The 23,381-nt window shown below is 39.1% G+C and overlaps 1 non-coding gene across 1 annotated transcript; it reads left to right on the plus strand.

The window, feature by feature from the left end:
* The first annotated feature begins 19,930 nt into the window (after positions 1-19,930).
* Positions 19,931-20,038, plus strand: LOC113901942. Its single transcript, XR_003513602.1, has one exon. It is a non-coding gene; the product is annotated as a U6 spliceosomal RNA (small nuclear RNA).
* The last annotated feature ends 3,343 nt before the right edge of the window (positions 20,039-23,381 follow it).

The following is a 23,381-nucleotide window of genomic DNA, read 5'->3' on the forward strand; positions in this document are numbered from 1 at the left end:
TGCATTGTTATTTTAATATTTGGGAATTGGCCTTAAAGTTTTTAAAATGAGAGATGGATACCCCTCTTCCTCTAACTTGAGTTGTTAAGACTGATGTGTGTTCAGTGCAAGAAAGGTGAGAGGTGCCTAATATTTAAGTAGTTGCTGTGGCATCATTTGTTATTTTGTTATACTCAAAGGCTTGCTTTACTTAACCAGTGTAAACAGGATTTATAGGAAGAGTTAGGTAGGAAATCTGTTTCCTGATAGGTGGTAGTGACCTGTGCTGTTTTCAGTGAGGTGTACTGAAGGAGAGAGAGGCTGCAGCCATTGTTTTAGAGCAGCTCTTCTTCCAAGGTTATCTTTCCTTCAGAAAATGTAGCTGGTTTTGCTTTTTCTGCTTGCCTATGCCAAGACCAGTTCTTATGAACTAGAGGTGGTGGTAAAAGTGTAGTTGCTAAATGTATGTGCTGAGATTTCGCTGGCTCTCTGAGTGCCTCTTGCCTTTAGTCTTACAGGCAACCCCCAGACCGGGTATTACTCTCATTTTCCAGGTAGAGAAAAACTTTCAGGGAGCTAAAGTAACTCACATACTAGGCCTGTAGCATTTGAAACAGTTTCACTGTGGATTGCCTAAAACATTTTCTCCTGGAATGCCTTCTGCCTTACTGGTAGCTCCTTCATACTGAAAACAAGTGACCCCAACTCCCTCTCTGTGGTTCTAGTCTTATTTAATCCAACTGCCTACTTGACGTTTGTATTTGGAATATCAGTAAGTGTCACCAACTTGACATGATAGAAGCATGACTTGTGATGTAGCTCCCCAACCCACCACCAACTCCCTGCTTGCTCAATAAATGGCACCACTGCCCACTCAAGTGCACAAGCTGAGTATCTAGAAATTATTCATCATTCCTCTTTTCCCTTCGCTCCCCGCATCCAATTTCATCAGCAAGTCCCATACATACGCTGTATCCATTCGCTTCTCTCCATCACCGTAGCCTACTACTCCAGGTTAGTAACATCTCAAGGCTCCTACGTGCTTCCAGCTCCCACTTCAACCTCTGTTATCCACAAAACAATTACAGTAATTTTGAAGTGTGATTCAGATCACATCACTTCCCTGCTTAACACTCTAGTAGCACTTCTTCAAACTGCGAATAAAACCCAGTTTCCATTGCCCAGGTTTGTACAGTCACATTCGGCCAAGCTCTGGACTGCCTGTTAGGTTTCCTTTCCCTTCCTGTTACTCCATTCCAGTCGCATGGTCTACCTGTTCCTCCAGTAAGTAAACTCATTCCCACCTTTTAGTTCCTTTACATTAGCTATCCCACTGCTAAGAGAAGTTTCTTTATTATACTTCAGATTTTAGATATCTTCCCAGGAGGCATTTCTATGTTCCCAATCTGAGATAGCTACCAAGTCACTCATTACATCATCATAGTTTATTCTTGTACAAATCACAAATCTGACGTTTCATTATTTTTCTGTATTTGTTGGTTTGCAGTTTGTCTCCAATGTCAGAAAATGAAATGCATTCAAATAGAAAAAGAAGTAAACATACCTAATAAAGAATACTGGAGTGGGTAGCCTATCCCTTCTCCAGCAGATCTTCCCAACCCAGAAATTAAACCAGGGTCTCCCGCATTGCGGGCGGGTTCTTTACCAACTGAATATGAGGGAAGCCCATATCTAATCACAGACGACATTATCTTGTATATAGAAAATCCCAAGAAATCCACCAAAAAAAACTATTAGAACGTGTAATTAAGTTCAGGATGTCAGGACACAAGATCAATATACAAAAATCCATTTTTATACACTAGAAAAATATGAAAATAACATTTTTAAAAACCCCTTTATAATAACATCAAAAATAATAAAATACTGAAGAATGAACTTAACAAAAGAAATGTAAAACTCTTAGAGGAAGACTCAGGGGTAAATCTTAACAGCTTTGGATTTGGCCATGGATACTTAGACATGGCACTAAAAGCACAAGCAACAGCAACAAAAGTAGATGAATTGGACTTTACCAGGTTGAAAACATTTGGATTCAATCAAGAAAGTGAAAAGACCACCCATAGGATGGCAGAATATATTTACAAATCATGTATCTGATAAGGGACTTATATCCAAAATATGTAAAGAACCCTTAAAACTCAGCATTAAAAAGACAACCCACTTTTTTAAATAGTAAAGGATGTGAATAGGCATTTCACCAAAGAAAATGACTGGCCAAAACTGCTTGAAAAGATACTCAACCTCATTAGCCATCAAGGAAAGGCAAATGAAAGCCACAATGAATCACCACTGTTTACCATGTAGAATGGTTATGAGCAAAAAGCCACCTAATAATGTTTCCAAGAATGTGCAAAATTGAAATCCTCATGCACTCCTGGTCAGAATGTAAAATGGTGCAGCTGTTTTGCACTTTGCGAAACAGTCTGGAAGTTCCTTAAAAAAAAGTAAACAAGAGTTACTGCTGTTTATCTACCAATTTACCCTAACAAATATATCATTTTCTATGTAGTCTCTTCTTGTGTTTACCTGTACATCATATACACACAGTGCAGTATTATCTGCCTCTTTTTTTAAACAGGTGGAGAAACTGAGTCCCAGACATGGCAGTTTGTCTAAGAGGACCAGAAAAGAATGACCCGAGTAGTATGCTCTGGGTGACAATAATACTGTGTTAAACCGGGTAACGTGTGTGAAGCACTTAAAACGTGTCTGGCATATGTTAAGTGTTCAAAAAGATGTGAAACATTATTAGGTCATTATTATTTTGAAATAACTATATATATTAGGCTCATTCCCATTTTTTGGCCTTACCTCATGCTGTTCCCCCCATCTTGATTGCTCATGTGCTTTTTGCTACCTGTTGAAGTTTTCCTCTAGCTCCAAGTCCCTACTCAACTCTAACCTCTTCCATGAATCTGCTGACCTCTCTCTTCTCTGAATTGTGTTACACTCACAACATGGCCACAGTTTAGCAGTCAGATGTTCTCACTGCTCTTGTTGATGTTATTGATCTTGACTCCCTACACCTCTAATGCTGTTAGTAAAATTATATATGAAACAAGCAATACAGGGTTCACGTTTGTTCTTTTTGAATGGTGGGTTGTTGTTTTAGACTATGCTTATCTATAGATAATATATTTCCCAAATTAAAATGAGGCAACCAGAAACTACTGCTCATTGAAATTATGAGAATTTAAAAAAAATTAAGAAATAGTGAAGCTTCAGCAAGAAATGCAGGCAACTGTCAAAAAAGGGGTCTCTAAAGTGTATTCATTTCTAACAATAAGTAGTGATATGATAATATGATAGTGTTTAAGTGTATGGAGTCATATACTCAGGGAAGAAACATGACTTTTACCCAGTAAGTAGCGTAGCTGAATTTTTGTTAAGTGACATCTATCTTTGTCCAACAAATCAGGGTAAGTCTCTCTGATGGTGGTTTTGGAGTAGGTAGGTCTAGGTTAGTATTTTTTTTTAATGAGTTTATCAGTTGTTTTTTTTTTTAATTTATTGGCTGTGCTGGGTCTTTGTTGCCGTGTACAGGCTTTCTCTAGTTTTGGTGAGCAGGGACTACTCTCTGGATGTGGTGTGACGTCTTCTCATTGTGGTTGCTTCTCATGTTGCGGAGCACAGGCTCTAAGGGCACGTGGGCTCAGTAGCTGTGACACAGGGGCGTAGTTGCTTTGAGGCATGTGGAATCTTCCCAGACAAGGAATTGAAGCCACATCCCCTGCATTGGCAGGTGGCTTCTAACCATTGGACCACCAGGGAAGTCCTAAGTTACTATTTTTTTAAATTATTTAAATTGGAGGCTAATTACTCTACAATATTGTGGTGGGTTTTGCCATATATCAACATGAATCAGCCACAGGTGTGTGTGTATTCCCCAACACTGAACCCCCCTCCCACCTCCCTCCCCACCCCATCCCTCTGGGTTGTCCCAGAGCACCGGATTTGGGTGCCCTGCTTCATGAATCAAACTTGCACTGGTCATCTGTTTTACATATGGTAATATACACGTTTCAATGATGTTCTCTCAAATCATCCCACCCTTGCCTTCTCCCACAGAGTCCAAAAGTCTATTCTTTACATCTGTGTCTCTTTTGCTGTCTTGCATATAGGATCATCATTACCATCTTTCTAAATTCCATATGTATGAGTTAATGTACTGTGTTGGTGTTTCTCTAACTTACTCCATTCTGTATAATAGGCTCCAGTTTCATCCACCCCGTTAGAACTGACTCAAATGCTTTCTTTTTTATAGGTGAGTAATATTCCGTTATGTGTATGTACCACCATTTCTTGTCCATTCATCTGCCAATGGACATCTAGGTAATAGTGCTGCAGTGAACATTGGGGTACTTGTGTCTCTTTCAATTCTGGTTTCCTCGGTGTGATTGCCCAGCAGTAGGATTGCTGGCTTGTATGGCAGTTCAATTTCCAGTTTTTTAAGGAATCTCCACACTGTTCTCCATAGGGGCTATAACAGTTTGCATTCCTAACAGGGTAAGAGGGTTCCCTTTTCTCCACACCCTCTCCAGCATTTATTGCTTGTAGACTTTTTGATGACAGCCGTTCTGACCAGCATGAGATGATACCTCATTGTGGTTTTGATTTGCATTTCTCTGATGATGAATAATGTTGAACATCTTTTCATGTGTTTGCTAGCCATCTGTATGTCTTCTTTGGAGAAATGTCTGTTTAATTCTTTGGCCCACTTTTTGACTGGGTCATTTATTTTTCTGGTATTGAGCTGCATGAGCTGCTTGTATATTTTAGAGATTAATTCTTTGTAAGTTGTTTCATTTGCTATTATTTTCTCCCATTCTGAAAGCTGCCTTTTCACCTTGCTTATGGTTTCCCTCATTGTGCAAAAGCTTTTAAGTTTAATTAGGTCACATTTGTTTATTTTTGCTTTTATTTCCATCACTCTGGGAGGTGGATAACAGAGGATCCTGCTGTGATTGATTTATGTCAGAGTGTTCTACCTATGTTTTCCTCTAAGAGTTTCATAGTTCCTGGTCTTACATTTAGATCTTTAATCCATTTTGAGTTTATTTTTATGTATGGTGTTAGAAAGTGTTCTAGTTTCTTTCTTTTACAGGTGGTTGACCAGTTTCCCCAGCACCACTTGTTAATAAAGAGCTTGTCTTTTCTCCATTGTATATTTTTGTCTCCTTTGTCAAAGATAAGGTGACCATGTGAAAGTGAAGTTGCTCAGTCTTGTCTGACTCTTTGCGACCCTATGGACTATAGCCTACCAGGCTTTTCCATCCATGGGATTTTCCAGGCAAGAGTACCAGAGTGAGTTGCCTTTTCCTTCTCCGGGGGATCTTCCCGACCCAGGGATCGAACCCAGGTCTCCCTCATTGCAGGCAGACGCCTTACCCGCTGAGCCACCAGGGTCCATAGGTGCATGGATTTATCTTTAGGCTTTCTATTTTGTTCCATTGATCTGTATTTCTGTCTTTGTACCTGTCTTGATGACTGTAGCTTTGTAGTATAGTCTGAAGTCAGGGAGGTTGATTGCTCCAGTTCCATTCTTCTTTCTCAAGATTGCTTTGGCTATTTGAGGTTTTTTGTGTTTTCATACAAATTGTGAAGTTATTTGCTCTAGTTCTGTGAAAAATACTGTTGGTAGCTTGATAGGGATTGTGTGGAATCCATATATTGCTTTGGGTAGTATACTCATTTTCACTATATTGATTCTTCTAGTCCATGAACATGGCATATTTCTCCATATCTTTGTGTCATCTTTGATTTCTTTCATCAATGTTTTATAATAATTTTCTATATACAAGTCTTTTGTTTATTTAGGTAAATTTATTCCTAAGTATTTTATTCTTTTTGTTGCAATAGTGAATGAGATTGTTTCCTTAATTTCTCTTTCTGTTTTCTCAGTTAGTATATAGGAATGCAAGGGATTTCTGCATATTAATTTTGTATCCTGCAACTTTATTATATTCATTGATTAGCTCTAGTAATTTTCTTGTAGTGTCTTTAGGGTTTTCTATGTAAGGATCATGTCATCTGCAAACAGAGTTTTACTTCTTCTTTTCCAGTTTGGATTCCTTTTATTTCTTTTTCTTCTCTGATTGCTGTGGCTAGGACTTCCAAAACTATGTTGAATAGTAGTGGTGAGAGTGGGCACCCTTGTCTTGTTACTGATTTTAGAGGAAATGCTTTCAATTTTTCACCATTGAAGATAATGTTTGCTGTGGGTTTGTTGTATATGGCTTTTATTATGTTGAGGTATGTTCCTTCTGTGCCTGCCTTCTGGAGAGTTTTGATCATAAATGGGTATTGAATTTTTTCAAAGGCTTTCTCTGCATCTCTTGAGATGATAATCTGGTTTTTATCTTTCAGTTTGTTAATATGGTGTGTCACATTGATTGATTTGCAAATATCTAAGAATCCTTGCATCCCTGGGATAAAGCCCACTTGGTCATGATGTATAATCTTTTTAATATGTTGTTGGATTCTGTTTCCTAGAATTTTGTTGAGAATTTTTGCATCTGGGTTCATCAGTGATATTGGCCTGTAGTTTTCTTTCTTTGTGGTATCTTTGTGTGGTTTTGGTATCAGGGTAATGGTGGCCTCATAGAATGAATTTGGGAGTTTACCTTCCTCTTCAGTTTTCTGGAAGAGTTTGAGTAGTAGAGGTGTTAACTCTTCTCTTAATTTTTGGTAGAATTCACCTGTGAAACCATCTGGTCCAGGGCTTTTGCTTATTGGAAGATTTTTGATTACAGTTTCAATTTCCGTATGGGATGGGTCTGTTAAGATTTTCTATTTCTTCCTGGTTTGGTTTTGAAAGGTTATCCTTTTCTAAGAATTTGTCCATTTCTTCCAAGTGGTCCATTTTATTGACATATAACTGCTCATAGTAGTCTATGATCTTTTGTATTTCTGTGTTGTCTATTGTGATTTCTCCATTTTTCATTTCTAATTCTTTGATTTGATTCTTCTCCTTTTTTTCTTGATGAGTCTGGCTAACAGTTTGTCTATTTTATCTTCTCAAAGAACCAGCTTTTAGTTTGTTGATTTTTGATATAGGCTCCTTCATTTCTTTCTCATTTGTTTCTGCTCTGATATTTATGATTTATTTCCTTATACTAACTTTGGGATTATTCTTTTCTTCTTTTTCTAGTTGCCCTTAGGTGTAAAGTTAGGCTGTTTATTTGATGTTTCTCTTGTTTCTTGAGGTAGGCTTGTATTGCTATGAAACTCCCTCTTAGCACTGCTTTTACTGAATCCCATAGGTTTTGAGTTGTGTTTTCATTTTCATTTGTTTCTATGTATACTTTGATTTCCTTTTTGATTTCTTCCATTATCTGTTGGTTATTCAGAAGTGTGTTGTTTAGCCTCCATAGATTTGTATTTTCAATAGTTTTTTTTTTTTCCTGTAGTTGATGTCTAATCTTACATCAACTTGTGATCAGATACATTGATATATAGATACATTGTGGCCAGAAAAGATGCTTGAAATGATTTCAATTTTTTAAAATGTAACCAAGGCTAGATTTATGGCACAGGATGTGATCTATCCTGGAGAATGTTCCTTGTACCTTTGAGAAAAAGGTGAAATCCATTGTTTTTGGGTGAAATGCCCTATAGATATCAATTAGGTCTACCTGGTCCATTGTATCATTTAAAGCTTGTGTTTCCTTGCTAATTTTCTGCTTGGTTGATCTATCCATAGGTGTGGCTGAGGTATTAAAGTCCCCCACTATTATTGTGTTCCTGTTAATTTCCCCCTTTATCCTTGTTAGCATTTGCCTTATGTATTGAGGTGCTAACTTAGTATTTTTTTAAAGGTCAGGTGACTGTTGTGAGAGAGGCTGAGAACTTTATTATGTGACATGCCATCTTTAAGTGACTACCACTGGAAACCTCAGCCGAAGTTGTGTTCAGGAGCATAAAAAAAATCAAGAAAGCATATACTCTGATGTTTTCAGAATATATGAACGCATATATATTGCACTACGTCTGTGCTACAGTACAGTGCGCTCTCCAGAGTGCTGCCGTAAGGTGGCGCCATAGTACAAGAAAACCATAGTTTAAGTCCCATTAAGCTTGATGCTTGCTTAGTCTTCCTTGCCAAGTACACATATGCATATTGGTTGTAGAGGGAAACAGAATATTGAGGAAAAAACTGTTAAAAGGAATTTTAGCTAAAATACATAAGGAATCCTAGAAGGCAAATGAGAAAAATGAAGAAAAGGATTAAAAAAACAAAACAAGGAGCACCACTTAATATATCAAGTTTAAATTTCACTCCCTTTCTTCAATACCAGAATTGCCTATTCCCATAACAGTGCTTTTATATATTTATTCTATAGGTCTATTATTCCCATGCATGTTGTTATACTTTTACTACATATACTATATATCCACAACATAAAATACTATTTAAATTTAGTATAATGAACTCATTCTATGTAGCTCATTTGATTTTTTATGCTCTGCATTTTTGAGATTTATACATTTTTGAAACAGATAACTTTTGTTTATTTATTTTAGCTACTCCATAGTCATCTATTCTGTGAATCTACAAAAATATGTGTTTATTTCCTGTAAATGGGCATTGAGTTTATCTAAAAAAATTTTTTTGTAAAATAACACTGCAGTAGAAACATTTGATCATTGTCTTTGTGCATCTGTGAGTTGCACGAGTCAACCAATCTCCAGAGTTGCCCCACCGCCTGGCCTGCTAGCATACATGTGAAGGTCCCCATCATTTCTGCTTTGTCACCAACAATGAAGGTTATATCAATTAGGATGACTAAATTAAGCCACAACAACCAAGAACTGGGCTTCCCAGGTGGTACTAGTGGTAAAGAACCCATCTGCCAATGCAGGAGACAAGAGGCGTGGGTTCGATCCCTGGGTGGGGAAGAGCCCCTGGAGGAGGGCATGGCAATCCACTCCATTAGATTTGGACACAACTGAAGCGACTTAGCACACGGGCACACAACCAAGAACCACCAGAGGCTTAATTCCAGAGTTTATTTCATGCTGCAACTGCAGTGCAGGTCAGCAGTGAAAGGCTGTTCATTGCAGTCACTCAGGGACCTGGCCTGAGAGGATCCATCCTGACACATGTTCTGAGAGGGAGGGACAGAGAACTAAAGGGCTTCTACTCTGGCTGTGAAAGTTTATGCACAGAAGTGACACACATCATTTCTGCTCACATTTAATTGGCCAAAACAAATCATGTGATCACCTCAGAGTTCTAGTTTCTCCCTTGAGAGTCTGAATGTTTGTGAATGGTTACCACATACTGATAGACTTTAATTTTTATCAGTTCAGTGAGTATGAAACAGTGACTTGTTATTTTTTTTGTATGTCCTTAATTGCTACTGAGGTTGGGCATATATTCAGATGTTTTTTGTCCATATGTGTTTACTCTTTTGAAAACTGCCTGTTTTTATCCCTTGACCACTTTTCTATTGAGTTTTTCAAATCTGATTTTGTAGCATATCTTTATAGTTTGGCTACTAATCCTTTATTGATTCTATCTTCCAGACTGTGGCATTGCTTTCCACTTTGTTTAAGGATCCTTTGTTAATGGAATTTAATTTTAATGCGGGGCTTCCCTGGTGGCTCAGAGTAGTCATTTTTGCCAAATTTTTTTTTCTTTATGGTTAGTAGCTTCTGCATCTTATTTAAGAAATCCTTTCTTTAGGACTTCCCTGGTGGTCCAGTGGCTTAAGACTCTAAGCTCCCAGTGCAGGGGTCTGGGTTGCATCCCTGGTCAGGGAACTAGATCCTACATGCCACAACTAAGGGTTTGAAGGCTGCAGCTGTAGATCCCGAGTGCTGCAACTAAGATCCAGAGTAGCCAGATAAATGAATATTGCTTTTTTAAAAGGAATCCGTTCTTGTTCAAAATTTATAGGAATAGTTACTAACAGAAGTTTTAAAGTTTTGTGTTTTCACACCTAGCTCTTTAATCTACCTGATATTGACTTTGGCTGTGCTATAAAGTGAGGATCTGATTCTTATTTTTTTCCATTTAAATATAAAATGATTTCAGCCTCATTTTTAATTTATAATGGTGCCTGTCATATAGTGTCATGTTTCTGAGTATGTATAAGCTTTTCCAGGATCCTACCTTTTTCCATTGGTCTTTGTCTAATCCTGTGCTAGAACTACACTGTCTTAATTTACTATGGCTTTATAAAGACCTTTGTATCTGATTAAGTCCAATCACCTTGTTCTATTTCTTTCTTATTTTTAAAAATAGTTTACATGGTTTAAAGATTAAAGGCTATAAAACAATTGTATGTCGGCGAATAGAAACCGTATTAGGTGTTTTAATGTTGTGCTGTGCTGCGCTGTACTGTACTGTGTTACTCAGTCGTGTTCAACTCTTTACAGGTTCATAGACTGTAGCCCGCCAGGCTCCTCTCTCCATGAGGATTCTCCAGGCAAGAATACAGGAGTGGGTTGTCATGCCTTCCTTCAGCAGAATCTTCCAAGCTAGGGATTGAACTCAGGTCTCCCACATTTCAGGCAGATTCTTTACCAGCTGAACCACCAAGGAAGCCCAAGAATACCGGAGTGAGTAACCTATCCCTTCTCCAAGGGATCTTTCTGGCCTAGGAATTGAACCAGGGTCTCCCACTTTGCAGGCAGATTCTTTACCAGAAGAGCTTCCAGGGAAGCCCAGGTGTTTTAATAAATGGGTGTCAATACTAGAAAGCAGGCAATGGAGAATTTAAAAAATGAAAAGAAGTTATTGAGGTACAAGAGTATTTGCAGGTACAACCACCACCCTTAGGACTGAGAGAACAAAGTGAAGAAGTTTTCTATTTATCATTTTTCCTTTTACTTGGTGAATGATGTATTTTGGTCCTTAAAGGCAATGGCACCCCACTCCAGTACTCTTGCCTGGAAAATCCCATGGATGGAGGAGCCTGGTGGGCTGCAGTCCATGAGGTCACTATGAGATGGGCACAGCTGAGCGACTTCACTTTCGCTTTTCACTTTCATGCATTGGAGAAGGAAATGGCAACCCACTCCAGTGTTCTTGCCTGGAGAATCCCAGGGACGGGGAAGCCTGGTGGGCTGCCATCTATGGGGTCGCACAGAGTCGGACACGAATGAAGCGACTTAGCAGTAGCAGCAGCAGAGAGTCTTTACGTTAAGCTTCTCAAGTTTAACAATCTAATCTTTCATGACTTTAGATTCTGAGTCATGTGTAGAAAGGTCTTTCACATTTAGAAGCTATAAAGAAATTCTCCGTGTTTCCTTGTAGGAAGTGTATGATTTTATTTTTCCCATTTAAGTATTTGATTCATTTGAAAGTTTTCATGGTATAATATGTGAAGTATGGATGCAACTTTGTGTTTCTTTCAGATGATTTCCCAGTTTCCATGCTGACGGTAAATAACGCATATTAGAATTCTTTGCCCCACTAGTTTGAGATGCTGAATTTTTTACACACTGAATCCTGGTTTAAGGTAATTCTAACTGCAAACCCCCCAAAGGGCTCAAGTACAATAGAAGTTTACATGTCATTTGAGTAAATTTCAAATACGTATTCTTCATTAGCAGAAAGCTTCCTGAATTGGTAATTTGAGGACCCAGGCTCTTACTATCTTCTGACTCCACACTTTTTAAAACAGGCTTCCCAGAAGCCATGCTTATCAGAGGACGGGGATAGAGGAGACGATTATGTGTGGGCAGGCCTGGTAATGGCTTACATGACTTTGCCTCAAATTCTGTTGCTTTGAACACAATCACATGGCCTCACCTGTTTTTCCATAAATTTCTTTTTTTTAATTTTTAAAAATATTTATTTGTTTTTGGCTACACTGGATCTTCACTGGTGCTCACAAGCTTTCTCTAGTTGCAGTGAGTGGGGGCTATTCTCTAGTTGAGATGTGTGGGCTCCTCATTGCGGTGGCTTCTCTTGTTGCAGAACACAGGCTCTAAGGACTGTGGGCTCAGTGGTGCTTGGGCTTAGCTACCCCACAGCATGTGGGATCTTCCTGAACCAGGGATTGAACCCATGTCCTCTGCATTCCAAGGCAGATTCTTAATCTCTGAACCACCAGGGAAGTCCCATGAATTTCATTTCTAATTAGCATTTCCTGTTGCCCTCTTTTTTTTAAGATTTTTTTTTATGTAGACCATTTTTAAAAGTCTTTATTGAATTTGTTACAATATTCTGTTTTATGTTTTGGTTTTTTGGCCCCAAGGCATGTGAAATTCTGGCTCCCCAACCAGGAATCTTCCAATTCACCATCTGAATTGGAAGATGAAGTCTTAATCACTGGACAGCCAGGGAAGTCATTCTCTCCCTTAATCTTGTCAGAGGCTAATATATTTTATCAGGTTTTCAAAGAACCAGCTTTTAGGGAAAAAAAAGCCATTGGATGAAGAAATTTAAGATTATGACCCATTCTCCCTCACCCTCAATCCCACTCCCACAAACCAAAATGTTTGAAGATCAATACAGAGGCTGACTTTATTTTTGAGGGCTCCAAAATCACTGCAGATGGTGATTACAGCCATGAAATTAAAACACGCTTACTCCTTGGAAGGAAAGTCATGACCAACCTAGACAGCATATTAAAAAGCAAAGACATTACTTTGTCAACAAAGGTCCGTCTAGTCAAGGCTATGGTTTTTCCAGTAGTCATGTATGGATGTGAGAGTTGGACTGTGAAGAAGGCTGAGCGCCGAAGAATTAATGCTTTTTTTTGTTTTGTTTTGTTTTCCAGTTTTTTTTTTTTTTTTTACTTTACAATATTGTATTGACTTTGCCATACATCAACATGTATCCGCCATGGGTGTACATGTGTTCCCCATCCTGACCACCCCCCTTCCACCTCCCTCCCCATACCATCCCTCTGGGTCATCCCAGTGCACCAGCCCCAAGCTTCCTGTAACCTGCATCGAACCTGGACTGGCGATTCGTTTCTTATATGATATTATACATGTTTTAATACCATTCTCCCAAATCACCCCCCCCCACACAGAGTCCAAAAGACTGTTCTATACATCTGTGTCTCTTTTGCTGTCTCGCATACAGGGTTGTCATTACCATCTTTTTAATTCCATATATATGCGTTAGTATACGGTATTGGTGTTTTTCTTTCTGGCTTACTTCACTCTGTATAATAGGCTCCAGTTTTATCCACCTCATTAGAACTGATTCAAGCTGTGGTACATATACACAATGGAGTATTACTCAGCCATTAAAAAGAATACATTTGAATTGATGCTTTTGAACTGTGGTGTTGGAGAAGACTCTTGAGAGTCCCTTGGACTGCAAGGAAATCCAACCAGTCCATCCTAAAGGAGATCAGTCCTGAGTGTTCATTGGAAGGACTGATGTTGAAGCTGAAACTCCAATACTTTGGCCACCTGATGCAAAGAGCTGACTCATTTGAAAAGACCCTGATGCTGGGAAAGATTGAGGGCAGGAGGAGAAGGGGATGGCAAAAGATGGATGAGATGGTTGGATGGCATCACCAACTCAATGGACATGGGTTTGTGTAAACTCCAGCAGTTGGTGATGGACAGAGAGGCCTGGCGTGCTATGGTTCATGGGGTCACAAAGAGTCGGACACGACTGAGTGACTGAACTGACTGACTCTTACGAAATGCATGAGGTGAGTTACAGACCATGTTTGCTAATGTGAAAAAAAGTTTTCTCATTCCAAGATAATGAAATTTTTAAAAATTTAGTACAGAGAGCATTTTTTAAGAGCCCAGCTGGCAAGACTATACAGTTACTTTGTAAATACATAAATTTTCCCAAATTTGCAAAGCAGTTTATAAAAGATTCTTGTCAAAACTCCACTAGCTAGCAAGATGACAAACTATTTCTCTCTCTTTTTTTTTTAGTTTGGAGAAAGAAATGATGTATGTTGCAAAATCCTTTGTGTGTGTGTGCTTAGTCGTTCAGTCATGTCTGACTCTTTGCAACCCAGTGGACTATAACCTGCCAGGTTGCTCTGTCCATGGAATTTTTCTTGGCAAGGATACTGGAGTGGGTTGCCATTTTCTCCTCCAGAGGATCTTCCCAACCCAGGGATGGAACCCTCCACCTGCATTGGCAGGCGGGTTCATTACCACTGCACCACTAACATTCCATAAACTTGTGTAATATGTGGCATAGTGAAACCCATATTTTCTGTATTAAACTGTGCATTATAGAGACAGAGGGCCCGGACAGAGGTAAATGTAACCTGATTATATCCTGTGATAATACTATAAAAGCTCTGTTAAAGAATAATTATGGACTGGTAATTTCCTGTTAAACTACAATTCTGTCTATTGTATTTTTGTTTTCTATTTCATTAATGTTTGTTTTTTACTTGAACATATACAAAAAGCAGCCTTTGTTCATGGATAGATTTACAATATTATAAAGTTGTTCATTTTCCCTCAATAAGATATAAAGTTGGTATAATTACAATAAAAATATGTTTTTCATGGAACTAGATGAATTGATAATGAAGTTTATATGGAGAAAAATATGCAAGAAGAGCTAGGAGAATCTTGAAAAAGAAATGGAATGTAGTGTGCAGAATAGACTGGCCCTATCAGATGTGAAAGCACTCTATGAAGTCTCTACAACTGAAGCTGGGTGTGGATCTACTAGAATCTAGAAATAGGCTCAAGAAAATAAAGAATTTGAGTATATAACAAAGGTAGCATCTCAAACCTACTGGGAGAGATGGACTTTTAACAAATTAAGCCTTGGGACAACTGAATATTTTGAAAATGACAGATTTACAGTGTACCTGATCATATACTAGAATAGAATCTCAAAATATCAGAGAGCTATTTGTAAATAATTAAATCAAAAAGTATAAAAAATGTGTATGAATTCCTTTATAATCTTGGAGTGGGGAAAGCAATAAAGAAAAGACTGGTGACTACTTTTTAAAATAACTTCATGGCATAAAGAAAATGAATAAATAAGTCAGGAAAGATTGCAACTTGGAGAAAATATTAAAGGCTTTATTACAAAGGGCTAATCTCACTAATATATAATACTTATTTAAAAATCAAGATAAAAATATAAAAGACAAAAACTGATGAAAACAGAACAAAATAGACAATTCACAGAAAAAGATATATGAATGGCCTTCAAACAAACAAAAGATGCTGAGTGTATTATAGGAGAAACGCAGCTTAAAACTACACTGAAGTATCAATTCTCAACTTTCAAAATGACAAAAAAAAAAAAAAATTGAAAAGAATAAAATGGTACTACCTTAAGGAGGGGAATTTGGGAATGTCTAGGCAATGGCACCCCACTCCAGTACTCCAGCCTGGAAAATCCCATGGACGGAGGAGCCTGGTAGGCTGAAGTCCATGGGGTCGAGAAGAGTCGGACACGACTGAGCGACTTCACTTTCACTTTTCACTTTCATGCATTGGAGACGGAACTGGCAACCCACTCCAGTGTTCTTGCCTGGAGAATCCCAGGGATGGGGGAGCCTGGTAGGCTGCCGTCTATGGGGTCGCACAGAGTCGGACACGACTGAAGTGACTTAGCAGCAGCAGCAGCAGCAAATATACATGTGCATTTATCCTTTGACCCAGCAATGCCACTTCTGGGCTTCCCTCCTAGCTCAGTCAGTAAAGAATCTGCCTGCAATGTGAGGGACCTGGATTCAATTCCTGGGTCGGGAAGATCCCCTGGGGAAGGAGATGGCAACCCACTCCAGTATTCTTGCCTGGAGAATCCCATCGACAGAGGAGCCTGGCAGGCTACAGTTCATGGTGTCTCAAGAGTTGGACATGACCTAGCAACTAAACCAACCATGCCACTTGTAGGAAATTACTATGAAATTACATCCTGACAAATGTAAAACGATACAAAAGTAAAATTTGTCATTATAGCACTATTCATTCACAATAACAGTAATGTGAAAACAACTCAAATGTCCATCAGCAGGAAACTGGTTGAATAAATAGGGCACCAACAAATTAGAGCTATCTTCTCCAGTATTCTGGCCTGGAGAATTCCATGGACTGTATAGTCCTTGGGGTCACAAAAAGTCGGACATGGACCAACTTTCACTTTCAACACATTAGAGTACTGACTAGCCATTACCAAGAACAAGGGCAAAGATTATTTCTATGAATTTTTTAATCTGGTTTTTATTTATTTATTTTTGGCTGTGCTTGATTTTCATTGTGATAGAGGCTTTTCTTTTTTCTTATTTTTTCTCTAGTGTGGTGAGCGGGGACTACTCTCCAGTTGCAATGCACAGGCATCTCATGGCAGTGGCTTCTCTTTTGGAGCATGGGCTCCAGTAGTTGTCAGGGCTTCAGTAGTTGTGGCACATGGCCTCAGGAGAGCTCCCGGGCTCTAGAGCACAGGCTCAAAAGTTGTGGTTCATGGGCTTAGTTGCCCTGAGGCATCTAGGATCCTCCCAGATCAGGTATCAAACCCATGTCCCCTGCATTGGCAGGTGGACTACTCACCACTGAGCTACCAGGGAAGCCCTATTTCTGTGAATTGATGTGGGTGTATTGAGCAGAGAAGCAAGAAATGTATAGAGTAAGAGTCTTTTGTTTAGGAAATAGAAGTAAGAAATTCATAGACTATTTTTAAATAATATACTCAGTTTTACTTAACAACATATCCACATTAGTTCAACAATAAATATGTTTATTTTTGCAAAAAGAAACAGAAGACATCAACCAAAAAAAAAAAAAGACAAAACTGATTATCTATGGGGCGCAGGAATAAGGTGGAGAGGTTAGGAAAAGCTAGGCTTCTCTGAGCATAACTCTTTACATAGTTTTGATTAAAAAAAAAAAACAATTTTATTTTGAAATCATTATGTTGAAGGAAAAAATGGGACATGAGAGGGTGGTCGTGTCCCGGGGTCTTGAGTGAGTCCCTGGGGTCAGCCACCAGGTGAGAGTTCTTGACTTTGTGAAGAAAAGAATTCAAGAGCAGGCCATTGTAAAGTGAAAAGTTTATTTAGAGAGATATATACCCCACAGACAGACTGTGGGCCGTCTCAGAAGGTGAGAAAACTGGAAAAGAGAGATCACTAAAGAAATCTTTAAAGATTATTCAATCAAATTAAGAAGCATTGTGTGGCAGATAATGTTGGGTTGCTTACCCAGCAGCCATTCCCTTCCTTCTTTGCTAATAGAATTCCAGATTTTCTCAAGTGTTAAGTGGTAAGATGCTTATAAGGGAAGCCAACCCTTCACTAGCCCCAGAAGGTGAATTTTGATTAATCCAGGCTAGTAATGGTGATTCAACTTCCCTTGCCAGTGATTCATTTAAGAATGAGCATGTGATTGTGGATAATGAGAGGTGAGGCAAAGTCTGTTGTAGCATTTCTGGGAAATTTTCTCTGCTATTTAAAAATAGGTGTGAGTAAGGGATGCACTCTTCTGCCCTTTCAGACCTCAGGATTTTGTAATGTCATAACATGAAGCTTGGAATTGCTGAAACCATATTGCAATCATGAAGAAAGCCAAGAGAGGACAAAGTTGCTACACTGAAAAATGGACTTCAATTTAATGAAAGTCTTTGGCTAAACTACTTCAGGACATTTTGTAAGAACATGCTTTTTTTTTTTTTCTTTTAATTGTTTCAGATAGTTGAGTTGGATTTCCTGTTACTTGCAAGCAAATACATCCTCAGTTCAGTTCAGTTCAGTTCAGTCGCTCAGTCGTGTCCGACTCTTTGCATCCTCATGAATCGCAGCACGCCAGGCCTCCCTGTCCATCACCAACTCCCAGAGTTCACTCAAACTCAAGTCCATCGAGTCGGTGATGCCATCCAGCCATCTCATCCTCTGTCGTCCCCTTTTCCTCCTGTCCCCAATCCCTCCCAGCATCAGAGTCTTTTCCAATGAGTCAACTCTTCGCATGAAGTGGCCAAAGTACTGGAGCTTCAGCTTTAGCATCATTCCTTCCAAAGAACACCCAGGACTGATCCCCTTTAAAATGGACTGGTTGGATCTCCTTGCAGTCCAAGGGACTCTCAATAGTCTCCAACACCACAGTTCAAAAGCATCCATTCTTAGGCACTCAGCTTTCTTCACAGTCCAACTCTCACATCCATACTTGACTGCTGGAAAAACCATAGCCTTGACTAGACGGACCTTTGTTGGCAAAGTAATGTCTCTGCTTTTGAATATGCTATCTAGATTGGTCATAACTTTCCTTCCAAGGAGTAAGCGTCTTTTAATTTCATGGCTGCAATCACCATCTGCAGTGATACATCCTAACAGATCCAAAAGCATTCTTGACAAAAAAAAAAAAAAGGGAAAAAAATAGTTCTAAGGAATTCTGGCCAAGATAGTAAATATAAAAAATGATTTCTAAAACCAATTGATTTAATCTTTTTAAAAGTTTATTTTGAAATAATTCAGAACTTACAGAAAAAAATTAGCACAGAGAATTCCCATATACACCCAGAGACCACATTCAAGTTTTGTAAATTGTCCCAATTATATTTTTTATATTACCTGTAAAGGATCCAGTCTAGATTCATGCCTTGTACTTAGTTGTCATGTCTCATCACACTCTCTAAATCTGGGACAGTTCCTGAGTCTTTGAGTTTCATGCCCTTGACATTTTTGAAGATTATAAAACAAAGGAATTTTATAGACTGTCCTTGATTTGTATTTGTCCAGTAAACCCTCATATCCTACTGAGTGGCACAGTGGCAATTTATTGGTGCTATTAAATTTGATCATTTGTGTAAGATCTTATCTTCTAATCTCCATTATGAAGTTATTTTTCTTCTTTGTAATTAAAAGTATTGTATGTGGAAATACTTTGAAACTATACTAATATCTAGTTACTCATCACATTTTTATCAATTAGTATTGGAACCCACTGATTATTCTTCCTTCAGTCAACTACTACTATGATAGTTGCCAAATGGTATTTTTCTATTTCTTTCTTACTATAAGAAAAAGCTGTCTCTTATCCACATATCTGATTCATTTGTCTATAACATGCATCCTTTTTAACTCAATGAGTTATATAAATATCAATTTGATGCTCAAATTATCCCAGACTTGACCAGCAGGAGCCCCATCAAGCTGGATACTGTTTCCTCTTGACATCTCCCCATCATTTATTTTTAGGACTTCCATCTTCTCAGCACAATAAGAGCTTCCAAGCTCAACTTGTGTGTTCCCTGTTCCACTCTGGAATCAGAGTCTTCAAGGAAGACTGGTTCCTTTTAGTGATGAGTGGTGTTTAGAAACCAACGTCTGGGTCCTAGATGTGTTCATTTCTACTGGGATATTTCTGCTTCTGGGCCCACTCTGTGGTCAGAGCTAGGAAATATAAATATATACTTTACTTCCGTATTTATTTCTGTACTATTCACCTATTTATAAACTGTTAATTCACACTGGTAATGCCAAACCCATTTCAGTACTGCAGGATTCATCTAACATTTTACCTTTTTGTTTTTGTTTCTGGCTACCATTATCTGAAATATATTTTCTCATGTACTGAATCACCCATATGAGCCAATCTCCTAACCACCCCCATGCTGCCCCACCACTCTCTCCAATGCTCTCCTCACAATGGGTTGTGATGACCTGCTGCCATAGTGTTAACCCTGTTGCCCTGCTCTGATCCCATCCTTCTACGGACCACCATTACATTTTCACTTGTGAAAGCAATTGATTCTGAAAATAAATAGCACAGGAACCTTTTCTTTGCTAATAAACAGATCCTATGTGAAATCAAGAAATCACTCAAGTTTATTTAATTTTTTAATATTTGAATGGTGGTATTCAAAAAAGTATCCAGTCTAAAAACACTGTTGGCTTTTAAAAATACATTTAAAATATCTTGAACAGGCAATAACAGGAGTAAATCACAAAAATATTATACCATGCAAAAACAAAAACCAAACCCAGGTATGAAAGGAGTCTTTACATACTGTGTTTTACATACTGTGCCCACTTTGGCACCATGTATATTAAAACTAGAACTGTACAGGAAAGATTAGCATGACCTCTGTGCAAAGATGACACAGATTTATGAAGAATGCCTCTATTTTGTTATATGTATTTTACCATGCTAAAGAACAATAAACTAGAAAGAGTATATATTGTAACATTTCATCTAGATGAAATCTGGAAATAGGAAAAATTGAATCTATAGTAACAGATAGCATATCAGTGGTTGCCTCATTCAGGGGGATTTGCTGCAGAGGGGCATGAGGGGAACTATGATGGAAATGGAAATTCCATTTTGGGGTGATAGAAATGGTCTATAACTTGATTATAGTATAAATTTGTCAAACACTTGAAATGCTTTTTATTATATGTAAATTATATTTCAACTAAGTTATTTTTAAAATATTGAAATTATAGAATTATAAAGAGCTAGAAAGGATCTAAGTGTCTCCTACTTTTTCAGATGATAAAAATTGAGGTCTAAAGAGGCTAAATCATTAGACCAACGAGTTGGAGGATAGACTTAAGTTTTCAAATTTCAACTAGTTCAGTATCTTTCTATGCCTGTGTCTTCTTTTCTTGACATGACAGGATGCCTGACCAGAAAAGTACTCTGCAAAAGATCAAATTTGTGTTTTTCCTTTCACAGTACAGGTTAGGGTAGAGAGTGACAGAGGGAAGCTTTACTTAGGATAGGCAAGCAATAAGGAGCTCTGAATGGACATTCAGAAAGGGAGAAAGGCATAGCAGGACTTTCTGTGTTTTACTATAAAAAATTTTTTTAACTGCCTCATTTTTTTGGCAAGTGGTGCTTGCTGTAGAGAAAGGAGAAATGGTGGTTCTGGAACTGCTGCACATTGAATCATCCTGACCCAGCCCTCCTGTGACTGTGTGTGACCTGCTCAGGTTGATTGTGAAGAGTGGGCCCTTGGGAGGTCAAATGTGGAACATCCTTGGCAAACAAACTAAGTTATCTTCCTTGCTCAGCCTCATAGCAGGAATATAGACCTACAAGGGCCTCATCTACAAGCAATGAACAAGCACTGCCTTTTGGATCAAGGGGGATGGCTTTCCAAAAGTGACAGTGTGAGATGAGAAACTATGGCATTAGCCAATTGATCAGGCTCTAATTAAGAGAACATAGCCCACTATAACCTGCATAAGTCATTGTTTGTGATATCTGGGCAATCTATGGGGGAGTGTTCTCCAGGTGGGATATAATGGGCATCCTGCTAAAAGGGCTTTGGGTGGTTAAGCAGTTGTTCAAAAAAAACAAAAGCATTGCAAATACATAGGTACTTGAGTTTGTGAAGCAGGTTATAGTAATTTTACTGGAAATGTTAATTCATCCATGCAGCAGTATTTATGAGCAAATACTTACTGTGTGTCAGTCCTGTGCCAAGAACTAGGGATAGTGGCTACACTCCTAGAGTTTAAGGGGTGGAGATAAGATACTTCACAAAATAGACTGCTGTGCAGTGGGGAGCATGAGTTCCAAGAGGAATTCAGAGAATAGACCCCTAATCTACCCATCAGGTGAGGGGAGGGAAGATCAGGAGATGCCTCTCCAAAGAAAGTAACATTTGAGGTATAGAGCTGAAGTAGAGGCTATTCATAGGAAAGGGATGGCATTGTTCTAGGAAGGTGGAGACAGAATAAAGAAAGCCTGGAGATAGGATTTGAATCTCTCATGGAAAAGCAAGTGTAATAGTTTGATGCACCTGGAATAGAGTCAGAATAGCAGGGAAAGATGGAGAAGGCAATGGCACCCCACTCCAGTACTCTTGCCTGGAAAATCCCATGGACGGAGGAGCCTGGTAGGCTGCAGTCCATGGAGTCTCGAAGAGTCGGACACAACTGAGGGACTTCACATTCACTTTTCACTTTGGTGCATTGGAGAAGGAAATGGCAACCCACTCCAGCGTTCTTGCCTGGAGAATCCCAGGGACAGTGGAGCCTGGTGGGCTTCCATCTATGGGGTCACACAGAGTCGGACACGACTGAAGCAACTTAGCAGCAGCAGCAGCAGGAAAAGATGTGAGATGAAGCCCTGGAGACATAGGCTTTGATCCTAAGGACAATGATGAACCACTGAAGGGTGTTAAATGAGACAGTGGCATGAATACAATGTCTAGAATATTTTTTCTTGTTTTTTTTTTTTTTTTTCTGGAAAGAATGGACCAAAGAGACTTGATATACATGGTGACCATTAAGACACTTGGTGGATTGAGTGAGAATGATGGAGGGAAATAGATTTGAGTTAGGAGAGACAGGACTTCCCTGTTAACTCAATTGGTAAAGAATGCACCTGCAATGCAGGAGACCCCAGTTCAATTCCTGGGTCAGGAAGCTCTGCTGAAGAAGGGATAGGCTACCCACTCTAGTATCCCTGGGCTTGCCTTGTGGCTTGGGCTTCCCTTGTGGCTCAGCTGGTGAAGAATCTACCCACAATGCAGGAGGACCTGGGTTCGATCCCTGGGTTGGGAAGATCATCTGCAGAAGGGAAAGACTACCCACTCCAGTATTCTGGCCTGGAGAATTCTATGGACTGTATAGTCCAAGGGGTTGCAAAGAGTCAGACACAACTGAGTGCCTTTCACTTTAGGAGATACAACTTTTCAGGACTTGATTGGGTTTTAGGGATGAGGGAAGAGAGAGAAGTACTGGATGATGCACAGTTTCTGACAGATGATACATCGGAATAATTATAACATTTTTATGCATATATGTGGAGAATAACACTCTAGGCAACCCTTGCTATCCAAACTCAGGAACTTGATATTCAAGAAAATTTTTGGGTAATTTCTTTTTGTCTCAGTTCAGTCGCTCAGTCATGTCCAACTCTTTGTGACCCTATGGACTGCAGCATGCCAGGCTTCCCTGTCCATCACCAACTCCCAGAGTTTGCTCAAACCCATGTCCATTGAGTTGGTGATGCCATCCAGCCATCTCATCCTCTTTCTACCTAAACTCCTGGTATCAGTTGAAACTCAAGAACAAATAGATTTGAATAATGTGATTTCTTTGGATTTCCTACCTAAATCTAGGAACAGAATTCAGGATTTAGATAGTAGCGTATTTGTAGTATATTTATTTATTTTTAATATTGTCCTGGTTGTACCATGCAGCATATGGGATCTTAGTTCCCTAGCCAGGGATCAAACCTACGCCGCTTGTAGTGGAAGTGCAGAGACCAACTACTAGCCAGCCAAGGAAGTGTTCCTGGGTTCTGTTTTTTCGTTTGTTTGAATTTGGTTGTGCCGGGTCTTTGTTGTTGCGCACCAGCCTTCTCTAGTTTTGGTGATCAGGGATTACCCTTTGTTGCAGTGCATGGGCTTCTCATTTTGGTGGCCACTCTTGCTGTGGAGCACAGACTCTAGGGTGCATGGACTTCAGGAGTTGCAGCACGTGAGCTCAGTAGTTGTAACTCCTGGGCTCTAGAGCTTG

This window comes from Bos indicus x Bos taurus, chromosome 11, assembly GCF_003369695.1.
Source record: "Bos indicus x Bos taurus breed Angus x Brahman F1 hybrid chromosome 11, Bos_hybrid_MaternalHap_v2.0, whole genome shotgun sequence".
NCBI classification, from domain to species: domain Eukaryota; kingdom Metazoa; phylum Chordata; class Mammalia; order Artiodactyla; family Bovidae; genus Bos; species Bos indicus x Bos taurus.